Genomic DNA, 19358 nt, shown 5'->3' on the forward strand with positions numbered 1-19358 from the left:
AATTATGTGTGTACTGTTTTATAAATATCTTCTTGTGCATGCTGAAATGAAAACAGCTTATTGTTTTTTCTCCTTTCTTTTACTCTAGCTGTCCTTCCCTTCGTTCTCTCTCTCCATATAATTCTATCTTCCTCTCATTCTCCATGCTCTGTTTAGCTCTAGTACCCAAAACCTGGATTTGAAATAAAAATACAGAATTGCTATTTTATCAAAGTTAAATTCTTTAATTAAGAATTATTTCTGTGAGGTCTAATAGGTGACAAGTAGCTACTGTCTGATGTTAGGGGCTGAGGGACAAGATGACTAACATCTCCCTTCCCACATAGTCCCTCCCACATAGTCCTCCCTCCCACATAGTCCCTCCCACATAGTCCCTCCCACATCGACAGGTGTGTTTCAGCCATCTCACTTTCTGACTAATATCACCTCATTATTTGTGGTGGGGGCGGAAGGTTGAGTGGGGTTCATGAAAAGTACAAACATATTCATTTGTCAATTAAAAGTATGTTATTAAATATACAACAGCTATGGAATGATTAATATGAAAACTATTCTTTTGCATTTTGATTTTATCCAATGCTTTTGACTTCATGGCAGGGATTATATTGACAAACAGCCTACCTGTATATGTCACCTCAATGATCCTTGCTAACATGCATCTCTAATTGTATCGGAGATTGACCATTTCTCTACCTCCTTTATAAGGTTATATTGAATGAGAGAAAAGCATTAAAATAATTGACCTAGCTTTTACTACCAATGACCTTTCACCTGTGACCTGATGTATGTGTCCATCAATCTCTACTCTATCACTATAGCTTACTCCACTTAGGCTTGACAAATTGCCTCAATATCTCTTCAATCTTCATCTTGTTAAGATGGGAAAGATAAAGTTAGGTACAAGAATTTATTGTCATTAAAGAAATACAAACAGAGGTATATTGGAGGATGATTCAGCAATACTAGAAATTTGTTTCGGGGAAGCTTTGTGTTGAAAAATTGTGATTATTTAGGAGGTTAATTGAGTCGATACATTAAATTTCTGAATGAATGTCATTATGGTTTATGATAACTTAAATAAAAGTCATTTTAATCTGGGACGCCTACAGTGATAAATATGAAAAGGCCATGTGATTAATTGTTAAACCAATTTACATAGGTAAATAATTAAGACAGGTATACTTCAGGTAGGTAAACAGGTACTCTTTCTACGAAGTAGGTTAATTTTAATCAGTCCAGGAAAGTATACTTTCACTTACATACAATAAAGTTCTAAATTAAACAGTCAAGGAAAGTAAATTTTTATTTACAGTACATACAGGTAAATTCTAAATTACCTGAGTCAATAATTGTTCCTAAATTACTCAAATTGTTAATTGACAATTAAACAATGCAGTATATTGTTATGCAAATATCACAAATATGTCGCTGTTTATTAAGAAAACTTTTCATTGCACAGGTAAATAATTCAGGTGAATTATGAATAGCAACAGGAAGCTCTGACAGGTAAATCGTAAATAGCCTCAGCCATTAAAATTCTCTTATTGCTATCATACAAACTAATATGAAAAGGGAGGCGATGACAAAAAACTTCCAAGAGTGAAATCCGTCATGTGTGTCGATGCATGGTCGGTGAAGTATGCGTTGCCAGCTTAACATAGAGCAGTAGTATATGCATGATATGAATTCTTGTCACATAGAGGCGATCACTATGTGCGATGATATGTATCAGTCCCGCTCGCCAGATAGAGAGACGCAACAAGGGTTTGAATGGCGTAGGACTTCACACTTTTTATCCAGTGTGCTATTTTGATACAGACAGGTTTTTACGTGGGAAAAGTGAAATGCCTAAGGGAAATTAGTATAGGCCTGATTTTCTAGCTGATGTGCCCCTCACATTCTGTAATATTTTATTCTGTCTGATGTTTTGGATTTCGGGATTATAACATGGTGCAAGGCGAAAGACACAGCAATTCAGTTATGTTTGCATAGTGTGTTTATTCGGTTACATCGGAATTGTGACATCACAGGAGATTTGTGATACACCAACCACTTGACACTCCTAAAAATACTTCATAGTAAGTATACATGTATGCCTGTGAAATGTTCTACACTACAGCTTTGCTAGGAGCCAAAGTTTATAGCGGAAAAAATATCAAAGCGGCAACACCTTATTTAGATGCTGGTGTTGTTTTTGGTATAGATCAACAATATACTTACTAAATTTTAACATTTTTTGCTCTGAAGAAATTTTCCCTAGTGATATCTGTGACTGGACATGATATAAAACTATGACCCTTGACCTTTGACTTTATGTGAATGTTAACTTGTCAATGACCTTGTGTAATTTAGAGACATAGATTGAAATAATTACATTGATATTGACTTTTGACCTTGACCTTGACCTTGACCTTGTCAGACGTATGATATTCGGTATATAAATGAAAGATTCTTTCCTTTGTTTCATTGAAATTATGCTCAAATGTTCAAATTCCCTTTATTCTCATGTTATTGAGCAGTATGTCCATCTGTCAGATGGAATTTTTACAATATTTTTGTTAAAGCCAGTTATCTTAAGCTTCATTTGAATGACAACATGGCTGATTGATACCTGATGAATTACTGTAACGATCACATGATGCAATCACCTCATCTCGTTACTCCAGAACACCAGTATCATATCGATTCTGAGCAGGATTATCTGGCTATTACATCAAATATCTATTTATCAGCCTCTGTTGAACCAGAAACTACATCTGTATATACATGTGTATGAGAAGCCAATCAGAGACATCAGAACATCTCTGATAACCAATCAGGGATGGCGAAACATCAGTCATTATCCAATAAGGAATCTCAATGAACAGCTGTGACCAAAATTTTATAGAAATCCTTCTTAAGTCAGATGTATTATAAAACTTGTGAAAAATGATGACAGCCATGGTTGTTTGTTGTTTACAGTTGTTACTCTGCCAAATCATTGTTTCTTCAGATATCGAATGTTTCTCCATCATTTCTCCTCCAGATATCCATTGTTTCTCCATCATTTCTCCTCTAGATATCCATTGTTTTCCATCATTTCTCCTCCAGATATCCATTGTTTTCCATCATTTCTCCTCCAGATATCTAATGTTTTTCCATCTTTTCTCCTCCAGATATCTATTGTTTTTCCATCATTTCTCCTCCAGATATCCATTGTTTCTTCCATCATTTCTCCTCCAGATATCCATTGTTACTCCATCATTTTTCCATCACACCAAGTATTTTTTCCGGGGAAAATTAATTTTTGTTGATATATTCCTATAATCCTTGTAAGATTGTATGACAGACAGTTTTGAAGTTTTGAAATGCTGAGAGAAATGTACCCTCTTGATGGCGCAGAAATATATACATCTTCAAATTTGTTTTAGAAGCTATAGGTAAAGACAGTGGTTCAGGTATATAAAGGTGCGCATATAGTATTGTCACATGTGATTCAATATGCAAATTAAAGATTAATTATGCATGGAGAGATATTCAGGAAATATTGATATAGTAGAGGTTGTTTTCTGATCAGCTGATGAAGATTATGTGTATATATTGTACAGGTACATAATATAGATAATATAGACAATTAATTATAAACCCAAATTAAGTAAATCTAGCATTAAATGTCAAAAAAGCTGTACACATGTTAAAAAGTTTTGTTTACAGTTTTAATAATGGGATGAAAGTCAGATGGATTTTAATTCAAGTGTCCAAAGGAAAACAGGAGAGAGTCAAGTCTGTCTATAAAGACCACTCAAGGGGAGGCAGAAAACGGTCACTATAGACAGGTTTGGTATTATAAAAATGAATGACTGACTTAAAATGAAATTAGATTTGGTATGTTTTGGCTGAGATGCAATAGACATTAGAGAGTTTATTACCAGGTATGGTCTTATTGGTTGGGAATTACAGGTACAAAATGTCCCAACTAAATTTGGGGAAAATTATGTTTGAAGTATAATTCATAGCAATAGGTGCAGGGCTGAATATTCTAGTCTTTGACTGAATGGCAATCTAATTCAAATTTCCTATTTTCTTGGCACATAAGTTCTGGGATTAATTCTTCAATTCAGGAGGGGGAATAGAAAAACTTGTTTTAGGGGGGGGGGGGGGGGGGGGGGGGGCTAAGGTTGGGAGGGGGTATACTAACAAAGAGGCAGGTATCCATCTGTCAGTGAGACCCCTACAGATGGGGGGGGGGGGGGGGGACTAAGGTTGGGAGGGGGTATACTAACATAGAGGCAGGTATCCATCTGTCAGTGAGACCCTACAGATGGGGGGGGGGGGGGGGGGGGGGGGGGGTAGTGTGAGACCTATATTACCCTATACAGGGGTTATACCTTGGATTCTATCTGGATGGGGTCTTCTGATTCAGATAAGCTAAAATCAAGGTGTTTTATAAGATATCACTCATACCTAAAGCTGCCATGGAAAAAAATTTACTAAAGTTTGTTGAAAGCTTTTATATATAAGATGATATATTTCGGAGGAGACAGGATGGCTTAATATTTTTATGAGCTCCCACTCTGCTCCCCAAGTTTTTTTTTTTATAGATTTGACAAGACATATGAATGGTGATATCTCAAAAATATAGGTTATCAGCAGCCGTATCTAATAACGATGCATTATACACAAACAGTGGTGCTTCAAAAAGATAAAAATCAGGATGAGGTGGTGATCAGGATATTGATAATGGATGGTGTAGGGGAGGTTGCTAGGAGTTTGTCTAGAAAGATGGTTTGTGTTGGTGAGGTAGCAGGGAGGGGCAGTTGTTAGGGGCCATCTTTAGGAGAGAGGGATGGGGTTGCTATGAGTGGAGTGGAGGGAAGAGAATGGCGAAGAAAGTATTTTCCTTTAAGTCGGGAATGGAATGCTGCGTTATGACTACCAGGTACTTCACCAGTAGTACACACCTATAATTGAGTTATGGTAGTAGACCCCATCTCTACCTACACATCATGTTCATCTTAATGTTATCTGCCAGTTTGGCCCGAGGCTGGGTGATGTAGGTTATCTTAGGTGATTACATGGAGAATTATCTGCCTGGCTTACTGACCCTGATGGTCACTGCCTTGGGGATGGTCATTTATCAGGCCAAACTGGACACCGCCCAATATGCCCCAGGGGTCGGTCATAACGTGATAAGTAGCTAAAACAGAGTTTGATAGTCTCAGCTTAGAGACTAATGTATAGAATGGAGTTTGATAGTCACAGCTTAGAGACTAATGTATAGAATGGAGTGTCATGGCTTAGAGACTAATGTATAGAATGGAGTTTGATAGTCACAGCTTAGAGAGACTAATGTATAGAATGGAGTTTGATAGTCACAGCTTAGAGACTAATGTATAGAATGGAGTTTGATAGTCTCAGCTTAGAGACTAATGTATAGAATGGAGTTTGATAGTCTCAGCTTAGAGACTAATGTATAGAATGGAGTTTGATAGTCACAGCTTAGAGAGACTAATGTATAGAATGGAGTTTGATAGTCTCAGCTTAGAGACTATAATGTGTAGAATGGAGTTTGATAGTCTCAGCTTAGAGACTAATGTATAGAATGGAGTTTGATAGTCTCAGCTTAGAGAGACTAATGTATAGAATGGAGTTTGATAGTCTCAGCTTAGAGACTAATGTATAGAATGGAGTTTGATAGTCACAGCTTAGAGAGACTAATGTATAGAATGGAGTTTGATAGTCACAGCTTAGAGACTAATGTATAGAATGGAGTTTGATAGTCTCAGCTTAGAGACTAATGTATAGAATGGAGTTTGATAGTCTCAGCTTAGAGACTAATGTATAGAATGGAGTTTGATAGTCTCAGCTTAGAGACTAATGTATAGAATGGAGTTTGATAGTCACAGCTTAGAGACTATAATGTATAGAATGGAGTTTGATAGTCACAGCTTAGAGACTAATGTATAGAATGGAGTTTGATAGTCACAGCTTAGAGACTAATGTATAGAATGGAGTTTGATAGTCACAGCTTAGAGACTTGTGTATAGAATGGAGTTTGATAGTCACAGCTTAGAGACTCGTGTATCGAACTGGCCCCCTGTCCCTAGAATATTAAAATTATAAATAAAATTGACCTTTATGATTTTGGTCACGAGGATATGTCTGATTCCAGAAGTTTGAAACTAGGGGGAGATAATCTAGAATTAAAATTTCGTGGAGCAGTTCTAACAAAAAACTTAGGGGCTGGTGACTAGTCTACTTAGAGACATGTATAGGACGGTCTCAGCTTTGAGATTTATGTATATATATATGTATAGGACATTTCTTACCATATTTATTCAGCAATAAACCCCTGCCTGATAGGAAGACAATTAACCCAATTTGTCTATTGCTGTTCAGCAAAAATGCAACAAATAATAATTCCATTGTCTTTCAATAAGCCCACCCCCTTCTCTGAGAAAAAAAACTTGTGTATTGTGGTCTGCTGTGCTCACTGCAGGATAAATACGGTACTAAGATAAACAAATACATATGTATGAAGAGTTATTTCTAGATCAACACAATTTCACACATGTATATGTATAATTATATTTCAATTATCTTTTTGCTCTTTTTACTGCTTGATTTCAAAGTTTTAGACATCCGTACTGGCAGAATAACCCAAAATAGTAAAGCCCATTGTGTTCATTATTAGGTATCTAATTTCATTTTAAGCGATAGATTTTCCAAATGAAAATAATTGTCATTATTTGAGGTTAAAATTCAGATTTATTATTATGTTTTTTTTTTTTAATTCATTCAAAAACAATTCAAAAATTAATTCTAACTTGAACTGAAGTGTTTAAATGTGAATGCTTGTGTGAGCTTGACGATTTCTCCCCTGACATGTACCTACTCTGGATTTCTACCCAGTAATCTTGACTTTACATCTGTTAGAACCTTCCGAGGGATAATTTACGACTTTATGCAGCAAACAACCTTCAATCAGCTGCAAAATCGTGTGCATTATAGTGACCCTGACTGTCAAAGCGGATATTGATATTCTGGTTTGAGGCTAAATGCCTGTGAAATATGCCGATGTGACTAGTCATTAGAGCCAATTGAAATCAATTCTAGGTCATTAGCTTCACAAGGAAGCTGCTGTATAATTGTTATTTTGTGTAATTTCTCACCCGTTCTTAAACACCAGCTAATTTTCGTGTTAAGGAGGTATGGTACACTATCGAGTAGGGTGTTCGGAGTCATTAGTGGTGACAAGTTGATACGCTTGCACATGGCGTCTTTGAAGGATAAGAACTATCGGCAGAGTGCAAATATGGTATAGAAACTGACAAATAGTTCTTCTGATCGAGGAAGCCCATTTTTACTGGCCACATAAATATAAGAGATCTAAAGATTCTGTATATATCCGACAGTGTATATATACTGCTTGGCATTAGTAGGCATCAAATCCATGTTATAGAAATATATCTAATGACAACAAATAAATTTAACTCTTAAGAACGATTCATTCTAGAAATTATCAGCATCAAACTACATCCATGGTATAGAAATATATCTAATGACAACAAATAAATTTAACTCTTAATAACGATTCATTCTAGGAATTATCACTTATACCACAGAAATTTATGTACCAAATGTAGAGCTGGAATAAGATGCAATATCTTAAGAATGTCATTTTTTTATTGGCTTAACATTTAGAAGATAAAAACAACTCTAATTCTAATCGATCAACTAACTCCTGTTTTCACTTGATCATGATTATCGTTTGTCAGAATTGAAGATGTTTGATAATTTGAATTGCATTTATGCAGATAAGGTAATGTAAAAAGTTATATTTTAAATTAAATTAACAAAATTCACTACAACAAAAAAGGGTTGATAAATTATTTCAATTAGAGAAGGATGATAAATCGAGAAGGGGAGGTAACTCTGGAAGGGAAATAATTCAGAAGAACTGTTGAAGGAGGAAATGATTATGTAACAGTATACTTGTAGAATTTGCCTTGTTGTGGATGTATAGGATTGACGACCAGTGTTTTGTATATTAGTATAGGTGGTCCCTGCACATTCAAAGTCTTGGTACAAGTTTATAAGTGTTCCCATAAGTACTACAGCTATAGGAAATATCATATTATTGTTTTCAGACATCAACACCCTTTCTTATACATGTACCTACATAAGGGCTGGCCATGAGGGATTATATACATAAAAACGATATCTCATATAAATTTTTTTCCCTCTTTTTTAAAACGTTTTACAATATGGATCTGTTTACAAACAATATGACTCAGTGTTATTTCTGGAGATTGTACTACTGAGGTTTGACGAATCAAGAAATGTTTTGAACTCTGACCTTTTATACATATTGGTAAGCCTACGTATGATCTACGTATGGCGAATAATTTTGAATGAATAACGAATTGAAATTAATCACTTGTATGCATATAAGGAGTCTCTGTATGTGCATATCAGTTGCCACAGGGAGTGTACATATAGTTTTGACATTTGCCAACACGTTCAGAGATTTCGTGAAGATTACGACGTAAACAAATGACACAGGATATCGCGGTGTTGTAAGTACCTCTTTGTCAGTGCTTTAGTCCTCGTACCCTATCAGTAAAACGGGGGGGGTTGTTTGGGGGGGTTGTAGGGGATATGCTTGGGGGCAATGGTTTTCCGATCCATCTGTCCATCTCTCCTACATGAAGTGTTTTCCAGATTATCCCATTAGGTTTGCAGCAGTGCAATAACATGTTACAGATCAAGTCAAAGTTTCGGACCATCGTCGCCCTTTCCATCAAAGTGATGGCCCGTTGAACTTGAAAGGGTTGCTGAGGGCATATATTTCTTCAATATTATTGTTTGTTGGGAATATTGATCTTGCGGTTGGTTGACATCGGTTGGTCATTGGAGGCAGTTGGGGGCATAAATTTCTTCAGTATTCTTGTTTGTTGGGTATATTGATGTTGTGGTTGGTCGATAGAGGATGACAGAGGGGTATACAGGGGCAGTTGGGGGCATATATGTTTCTATATTTTTGTTTGTTGTGATGTTTATATTTTGAGTATTGTTGTTGAAGTTGGTCGATCCTTGATGACAGAGGGATGTAAAGGGGACAGTAGGGGGTCCTACGTATTCTTGTTTGTTTTGATGAAATGTTGATGTTATGGTTGGCTAATCGTGGGTAACTGAGAGATGTACAGGAACTGCCGCGTAATTACCTTGGGGTAGTAAGTACACTCTCTATAGCTTGGCTCCATTGTAGTATAATCATTACATGGCTGTTGTGTTTGACATTACACCAAGTGTTTGGTGTATTGGGCCGACATTTACAGCCAGTAATTAATGTTTCGTACGTATACTTACCTAACGACTACATGCTTCGTGTGGCCATGTGTAAAATGTTAGTTATGATCACAAGGAAATTGCGTTTTCCTTGGTTATAGAGATAAAAGAGTAGGATTACTCACGAGTGAACGGATGCCATGTTGGGTTTGGTGTCCTTCACAATTCCTCTTCCTGACTTCAAAGATTGCCACAGTCTACATAGCTGTACAAATTGGTAATACTCTTGCCTGCCTTGGGAAATCTAATCATGATTGGATAATATCTATTTTGCTTGTGACATTTTTGCACTTGGTATTAATTTAAAAATAGTCAGTATATACCACATACTTCCACATTTAAATCCTGCAAGTCTGTTCGTATTAGTCCCCAACTAGTGAAACCAGGAAGGAATAGAGGTTTCTGTATGATGAACTTAACACCAAAGATCGTCAGCACTCTAGCGGCTTCATTCCTGGAGGAATTTCGATACAAATTTCACACAATGATAAATTACTTATAAATAATATCTCCCAACAGATTGGAGTTTCAGGGTTTTTTGTTCAAGGTCAATGTTATGTTTACTATATTTAGTGGGGGCCTGTAGGGGACATGTATTGCTTAAGCACTATCAAATTTGCTTGTAATCGGTGGGGGCCACGGTGGCCGAGTGGTTAAGGTGTCCCGACACTTTATCACTAGCCCTCCACCTCTGGGTTGCGAGTTCGAAACCTACTGTGGGGCAGTTGCCAGGTACTGACTGTAGGCCGGTGGTTTTTCTCCGGGTACTCCGGCTTTCCTCCACCTCCAAACCTGGCTCGTCCTTAAATGACCCTGGCTGTTAATAGGACGCTAAACAAAAACAAACCAAACCAAAGCTTGTAATCGGAAGCTCTTGAATTGAAAAAACAAAACAGAATATCGACTATTTATCAGTATCTATTTTATAGCACGGGACTGTAAAGTGCCACCAGTTTATCTTGCTGAGATAACATGTGACTACTTCTAATGGTGATGAATCAGCTGACATTGATTTAGTTTAGAATGCTGACCTTGACCTTTGACCTCAGCCTCCACAAGGTCTTCTGTTTTACTGGCTGCCTACTCTAATAGAGACTATGGCCATTTGGCTGCTTACAGAGAGCCAATAATTATCTACTGTATGAACTAGTTTGTGGTTATAAACTATTAAATTGATCTTTTTTTATCAAATCCAAAACAGTCAGTCCTTGTTTGTCCATATTATGCACTTTTCAAAGAAAAAAAAATCTTTTGGCAGGATTTATTCAAAAACAAAACCACAAGAAAATTGGATCAATGCTTCATTGTTGTCTATAAGAGGACACCTTCCCACTTTGTTCACTAGCTAGTTTACATTAAGGATAAATTACTATATTAGTGCAAGTAATTTCTTCCTCCTGAAACATTTACTCTATACAGCTCTCAGCCTTACCGCTGACTAATCACTCCTATTCCCCCTCTCAGTCCTACCACCACCCAAACAACCTGCCCCCTCTCTCAATCATACCACCACCCAAACATCCTGCCCCCTCTCTCAATCATACCACCACCCAAACATCCTGCCCCCCTCTCTCAATCATACCACCACCCAAACATCCTGCCCCCTCTCTCAATCATACCACCACCCAAACATCCTGCCCCCCACCTCTCTCAATCATACCACCACCCAAACATCCCCCCCCCCAGCTCAGTCCTACCACCACCCAAACATCCTGCCCCCTCTCTCAATCATACCACCACCCAAACATCCTGCCCCCCCCAGCTCAGTCCTACCACCACCCAAACATCCCCCCCCCCAGCTCAGTCCTACCACCACCCAAACATCCCCCCCCCCAGCTCAGTCCTACCACCACCCAAACATCCTACCCCCCTGCTTCCCCCATCACAGCCATACCATCATCCCAATATCCTACCCCCTTCCCCTGCCACCCTCATCTCAGCCCTACTACCACCCCATCATTTCTCAACCCCTTGCCACAACCCCTTCCTTCCAACATCCTGCCACCCCTCCCACCTGCCACCCCAACATCCTGTGTCCTCTGTCACCCCAACATCCTGTGTCCTCTGTCACCCCAACATCCTGTGCCCTCTGTCACCCCAACATCCTGTGCCCTCTGCCACCCCAACATCCTGTGTCCTCTGTCACCCCAACATCCTGTGCCCTCTGCCACCCCAACATCCTGTGTCCTCTGTCACCCCAACATCCTGTGTCCTCTGTCACCCCAACATCCTGTGCCCTCTGCCACCCCAACATCCTGTGTCCTCTGTCACCCCAACATCCTGTGCTCTCTGCCACCCCAACATCCTGTGTCCTCTGCCACCCCAACATCCTGTGTCCTCTGTCACCCCAACATCCTGTGCCCTCTGTCACCCCAACATCCTGTGCCCTCTGCCACCCCAACATACTGTGTCCTCTGCCACCCCAACATCCTGTGTCCTCTGTCACCCCAACATCCTGTGCCCTCTGTCACCCCAACATCCTGTGCCCTCTGCCACCCCAACATCCTGTGTCCTCTGCCACACCAATCTCGGCCCTACTTCCCCACTCCCTCCTTAAACGCTAAAAGTACATTTTAGCCAGTAACACTTCATGGTTGTATATCGATATGACAGCCAAGCTTCTTACTGAAGAGGAATGTTTCTATTTATAGTTATTTGTATGATTTGTGCGAGGTCCGTGTCTGATCGAAGGATAGAAATGAGAAGTTCCCCCTGTAACTCACTGAAACTGCTGTAACTCGCTGTAACATCAGAGGATGAAATATTTCCAAGACCAGAGTTTGTATGGAATTTGAATCAATGAGGCGGAAAACAAACATGATGGTATCGTTAGAGTCTGTACCACAGAGTAATAAACTTAATTACACACAGCAGTCTGTTACTTGTGGTAATGAAATAGATGATATCACAGGAAGTTAGTAGAGTTGTCTCCCTTTGAGACTTCTCTAGGTATTTATGTGTTTGGTTGTATGATTGATGAGACTAGAGATATTGAGAGATAGGGAGCATTGGTATGGGGGGTGTGGCTTACCATATATGGCGGAGAGGAACTGAGTGTAATTTTTAAGTAATAAATATTCAAAACGAGTCGATCAGTTGAATGTTTGACATGTAAGCCTGATGTCACTGATTCAGTCCCTAGCTTCTCTTAAAAAATTGTGGTATTGTTGTTCAAAATAACGGTTTTCGAAACAGTTTTAATTATAATATTTATTAAAATATCTAAAATTATAAGAAATTTGGTTGAGATTTTATCTTGGTTTTCCATTCAAGCAAAATTATTTGGTGGTTCGAAAGCCCAGGTCAATTAATGTAAGACAATTATTTCCAATTGGTCATAAAATATATGCATCTATAGGAAGTATGAAATATTCTGAAATGAAATATATGAAAGATATTTGGACAGGTATAAATTTTAGTGTGTTCCTTGTCGGTCCTCTCAATTGTAGAAGAAATTTTTCAAATGCAGTAGGAACAAATCTTATATCTGGTGAGAATATCATTAGACTGATCGTTGAAATGTTGAAGTATTGATGGCCTGCATTCAATGAAGAGTTAATATCTGGACCAGGGACATGGGTATTCATTAATTGGGCCACATTGGGATGGACAGACTGACCAAGATCAAACAAATGACCACTAGATTCTGAATTCAGATAAGTGTTGTGATCTGTGTCAATATCAGCTGTGGAAATAAACACCGCTCTTTCACAACCTTATCTGGGCTAAGGGGCTTGATGACATTCACCAGGATAGGCCTGTGCAAACTTGGAAACAAAATTACGCGTCAATTTGGAAATCTGGGATATCTCGATGGGAATTGTTGCGACTATCATCGGAAGTATTCCATTTTGTTCTGGATTGTTTCCTGCAACTCCAGAACACTGCAAATTCCTTAAATTGGAATATTTCAGATGTATTTTCCGAAAACAAAGCAATCTGCTGCAAAGTGTCCATAGGAAAGAAATACATAAGTTTAATTGCCTATGACATTTTGTAAAATTTTCAGAATTTTTTTTAATTTTTTTTTTTTAATTTTCTATAATGAATTATTAAAGCTACTTAATCATTATAGCTGTTCAATAGACTTAGATTAACTAGCTATGATGTCATCAACAATGTCAACCCTATACAAAGGACAGAGAGTGACACTTTGTAGACATGCATTTGTTTGCTCACAAAAGTTGACAGATGTGGTCTGATTGAACAGAAGTGACCAGAAGTGGACATTGTCCATGTGAAAAGCTGGCATGACTTCTGACCAGACCAGTCACTGGCCATCAACAATAAGCTGAACTAGAGATAAACAAACCACCACAGCATATATGGAATTTAGGAGTTTGTTGGATACTACTTAGGAGGGCAGGGACCTGCCATGTTAAAGATTTGTCAGCTTTGCAACACATATTACAAATTTTGAAATTCACTTTATTTAAAAAAAATTCTTTCAAATACTTTTTATATTGATCAGTTTCATGTTTAAAGATTATTTGTTTGTGTGCAGAATGTTTTTAATGTTACGTATTAAATGGTTGTGAAACAAAACTTCACAAAAATAGTTTGTAAAGTTGATGAAGTAGGAGGACCTGGTGGCCATAAAGGCCATACAGCTGGACAGCCTTCTAAGTTGAGCTATTTTAGTTCAGCTTGATACACTGATGATCATTAGCATCCCTTACAGAGGGCTTTTGACATGGACTGGCATGTTTTTGAATCTGTCAATGTTAATTGGAAGTTTGAATCTGCATGGACTGAGCTTCATCCTCAAAAGGCTTTGATTGAATCTTGACTTAGCTTCATCCTTAAAAGGCTTTGATTGAATCTGGACTGAGCTTTATCCTTAAAAGGCTTTGATTGAATCTGGACTGAGCTTTATCCTTAAAAGGCTTTGATTGAATCTGGACTGAGCTTTATCCTTAAAAGGCTTTGATTGAATCTGGACTGAGCTTCATCCTCAAAAGGCTTTGATTGAATCTGGACTTAGCTTCATCCTTAAAAGGCTTTGATTGAATCTGGACTGAGCTTTATCCTTAAAAGGCTTTGATTGAATCTGGACTGAGCTTTATCCTTAAAAGGCTTTGATTGAATCTGGACTGAGCTTCATCCTCAAAAGGCTTTGATTGAATCTGGACTGAGCTTCATCCTCAAAAGGCTTTGATTGAATCTGGACTGAGCTTCATCCTCAAAAGGCTTTGATTGAATCTGGACTGAGCTTCATCCTTAAAAGGCTTTGATTGAATCTGGACTTAGCTTCATCCTAAAAGGCTGATTGAATCTGGACTTAGCTTCATCCTAAAAGGCTGATTGAATCTGGACTGAGCTTCATCCTTAAAAGGCTTTGATTTCCACCCATAGACTGTCTGTTCTGGAGATAAACGTTTTGTTTGAGGTTGGACTGAAATTAAGTTTTTTAAAAAAATGTATTTTAGAGATTTGTATTGAGTTACTAGAGTTTCACCAAGGGTAGGAGTGGATTTGGCCCTTAGGCTTGACCTTCAGTGTAGAGGCTTATGTGTATTCAACTTGAGGATTAAATTTGATTATACCTGGTCTCTTGGAAAAAATATTTCAATATTAACTTTATCATTTGTGTTTCCTGAATCAGATATTTGTTTGTGCATGGTGTGTTGTTATTCCACGGAGGATAATCAGTCTAAAATTAGACAACTTGGATTATAATCAAGATTTTATAATGCAACTAAATATGTGAATTGAAGCAATCATCATAGTGGATTTATATTTGGAAAAAGTTTCAGTGTGGAATTTTTTGTCCGAATTTGATTAATTGTATGAGGATTTCTCCCGATGAACAATTTGCAGTCGGAATTGTCCGTGTAGATTACACAGAAATACAATCTGTTTGCCGGATTAAACCTGTCATTAATCCAACGAACTTATTCATGCCTATTTCCTGGCCGACTGGGACAGAAAGTTGCGATACAAAAATTGATTAATATGAAAAATAACACCGTAGCTGGAACAGGAAGTCGTATAAATAGGATGTTTTTCCACGCTATAAAAGTCCGTAAAATGAGGCGGTGATTAAACATGGGTATGATCGATGCAATTTATGTGAAACTGATGTGAGTATCTGACGATTGTGTTACACACATTGGACAAAGATATTCTAATCAAGGGGAAGAATGTACAGATTTAGGTATGATCGGAAATATATAAAAATAGGTAATAGATAAAGTCATCAAAGATACTTCTCTGTGAAATTTGTTCTTCTCTGATAAGTACATTCTTTGAAATGGAAAATACAGAATTTTTTTTTTTTTTAAATTATATATAAATTTCAAGTTATTTTTTTTTTTTTTTTAATTTTAATGTCAAATTATCGAAATTAAAGTATTAATTTTTTTCTTGTGGAACAAAACAAAATACTGATAAGTTCTGTGAAGGAATCACGAAATGTCTACATGCAATTTTTGATGAATTTTTCACAGGTGAAAAATCTAAACTGGAAAAACTCTGTACATTTGTATCAGAACCTGAAATCACCATGAAAAGAAATGTTCTATCTTACGATCGACTGATATTTCTGTATGGATGATATACTTACCGTTACAGATAAGAACTGATAATGTAAAGTAGATCAGAGTATTTATAAACCTCCTAGATATGATATATAGAAATATTAATACAAACCTGCAGTATGGTTATTAGAACCAGACTCGGGCAACCCAACAGTTCCGATGTTTACTGATAGAGGGTTGTCTGAAATAGATTACAGCTGAGAATCCTCGTTTACCCCTTACCCGTCCCTGAGCTGAGAATCCTCTTTTTACCCCTTACCCGTCCCTGGAAGTGTAAACTATATATACATATATACATGTGTACTTTGTAAACTATTCCACTGTAGGAACGGGCATTGGACCAAAAACAAATACATGGAGTTTTATAGGTAATTTATTCAACTTGTATATTTTTGTCATATTTTTGCTTCTTATTAAAATATACATATGCCAGGTCGGCACTCTAGAAATAGATAAAAAGCCGATGAAGATGTACATAAACCACACATATTAAACAGGGCTGAAATTGGACCTCTGGATTGGACAAAAGTTTACATATACATATATATAGTATATAGTTTTTGTAGCTAATGCTGGGATGTTTACACCCATCATTCATGAACTGGTAACAGCCGATTCAGAGGCTGGGAGAGATACAGTCTGTACTAGATAGAAGGGGTGAAATTGGACCTGGCCCTGGTGAGACCCCATTGCAATATAGAGGCCGGAAAATTTATGCATTCTTGAGATAAAATGCACCCATCTTCATAGCACATTAGTACAGTGAATGGGGGTACAGATCATAGGAGGGGGAGGTAAGGAGGAGGGGCGGAAACTAAGACTACAGGAGATTAAAACTACATCAGTATCAACCGCAAACTTTATAGTTATTGCTTATACTTGAATAACAGAGAAGAGATACTACTACAACTCTAGACTGGCCCACAAATAGAGATTCAGGAATTGTATGAAAAATAATTTGACGATCGGTTTGGAATAACCTCAGACACCATAGTGATATGGAGGTCTTCTAGATTCCGAGACCATAGGGGCCATCTGGGATGTTTTAAAAGGATTTGTTGCTTACCCACGACAACAAAGGAAATCTCACAAAAAACATATGTCTATACTGTGTGTATGTAATTTATAAAGGAATTTTTATTCAGCACAACATTAGTTTGGCTTTCCGATAGTGTCTCTTGGTCTCGTTAGTGATCGCGGCGTCCTGTCGAAATACTGTGTCGAAACTCTGTGTTTTAATCCCAGAAGCCATTGTGGTTTTTTTTTATCTTACACGATTTTAAAAGACTGTGTTGCAAACAACTTCAGTATTGGATCTTAACAGTACACCATAAAACAATTCTGTATGAGGAAATTACGATGAATTCTATTTGTATTTTTGGAATTACGATTGTGAAAAAAATGGATTAGTAGCCACATAAGACTGTAATTGGTCTGTGAGACTCTCAAAGGAAATATTCTTATCAACAAGATGAAGGAATTTTCCCGCCTCTGTCATAGTTGCATTGTACCACAGAGACGATCACCTGATCTTGTGGAGACACGGGATTACACAGTGGTAAGGTTTGATCTAAGGTCACGACCTTGAGGAAATTAACATATTATGATCATGTACAATGTAGATATATAAATATATAAATTATATATGAAATGACTAGCAGAAATGAACTTGGCAGTTTGGTGCCAATGACCAGGTAGCCAAATAGGTTAAAATGTCCATCTTCAGTTTGGAAGTTCCAGGTTCAAGTCTGAGTCTGGTAATTTCCTATATTTCCGTTCCAATAACATATGCAATGTAATGACTGAGATGCAGGTTAATGGGAGTGACCTTCATCAGAGGTCGCTACCTTGAAGAAATTAATCAAATATATTCTGTATATATTACATTTTTTTCATGGAAAAGCATTTTTTCATGGAAAAGCATTATCAGATTTAAAGGAATTTTTTTTGTAAAAGAACTTACCTTAAATTCTTACACACTTTTCTATAGAATATTTTAAATAAAGAAATATGGATGAACCTGGCCAGGTTCTGATTCAGACATGTTGATAGTATACAGAATACTCTATCGTTTCTGTATGGAAAAAAATAAGGATACGACCTCTTTGGCATGGCTTCAAAACTTAACACTGTTTGGGAGCAAGAAACATAATGTGAAGTCTATTTGATGTTATGAATTCAACCACACAAAGTCAGTAGGGATTTCTCTCATGGTTTTTGCTTTTCTGTATGAATCATTGTAAATATACCTTTTTACACCAATCATGATGTACATACACAAAGTCATTTAGAGACTTTTGCCATCTGTGTGTCTTGATACCTCTAGAACTGCTGGGAATAGGTATATAACTACTAATTACAGTATGAGAGGTCTATTGCCAGACTGGCTGTAGATCACCACCCCATTAGCCAGGCCATGTACCAATATCTTACCTGTGGAACTGTGACAGGTTTGTTGTGTGTGTGTGTGGAAGTCCAAGCTATAGCATCATATATCATTGAGTTGTAAGATGTTTTGGTGTTTGATTGTGACCTTTGACCTCCTTTAGTCTCTCAGTGTTTGTATTGTAAAACTGTGAGAGGTTTTGGTGTTTAGTTGTGACCTTTGACCTCTTTTAGTCTCTAAGTGCTTGTATTGTAAAACTGTGAAAGGTTTTGGAGTCTAGTTGTGACCTTAGACCTCTTTTAGTCTCTAAGTGTTTGTATTGTAAAACTTTGAAAGGTTTTGGAGTCTAGTTGTGACCTTTGACCTCTTTTAGTCTCTCAGTGTTGATATTGTAAAACTGAGAGGTTTTGTTGTCTGGATGTGACCTTTGACCTCCTTTACTTTGTCTACTTTCATTTGTGTCCATAGAGATGTTTGAGCCTCTGATACAGTGTAGACGGTCCTAACAATGGGAGATATTGCTTTAAGGCTTTGCCATCTGTAAAAAGTCTATTCCTTCACCAGGCCTTTGACCTCTGTTTGTTGGAGAGAGACCTGACACACCTTGAGAGCGTATTAGAGTTATGGGTAACATAGAGGCCATTGTTGGGGCCAATCCAGCTGCTGTAGCATCCATCTTTTTATCCAGAAATCTTGAATACCTCAAAGAAATGATATGTAGACCACTTCAGCCATGAATGAAGCTAGATTGCTGGAGCTTGTCTGTGCCAATCTTCTTGTCTTTCAATATAAATTAAGCTTTCACAAACTCAAAGAATTACCCTTCTCAAAAACAGAGCCTGACCACATACCTTCACTTACATCTCATTCAAAATCTCCTGAAGTTGAAGGAAATATCAAAACAGGCATTTTCAATTGCAGTCAGTTCCATACATCTATTTTCTGTTGCCTTATATCATGGAAAAGTTGTCTCCCTTTGACATGTTTATATGAGAGTTACCTGCCCCTGAGAGATAGAATTTATAGATGGGAATACTTGTTCCTGATTCAGGTATCTAGCACAGAGTAATATTCCAATACTTTACCCCTCTTACTCCGACACG

The 19358-nt window shown here is 37.5% G+C and overlaps 1 protein-coding gene across 1 annotated transcript in view; it reads left to right on the forward strand.

Moving 5' to 3' along the window:
* Positions 1 to 19358, forward strand: part of LOC117317245 — a 163995-nt gene that overhangs the window by 31491 nt on the left and 113146 nt on the right.

Source organism: Pecten maximus, chromosome 19 (assembly GCF_902652985.1).
Source record: "Pecten maximus chromosome 19, xPecMax1.1, whole genome shotgun sequence".
Taxonomy (NCBI): Eukaryota; Metazoa; Mollusca; class Bivalvia; order Pectinida; family Pectinidae; genus Pecten; species Pecten maximus.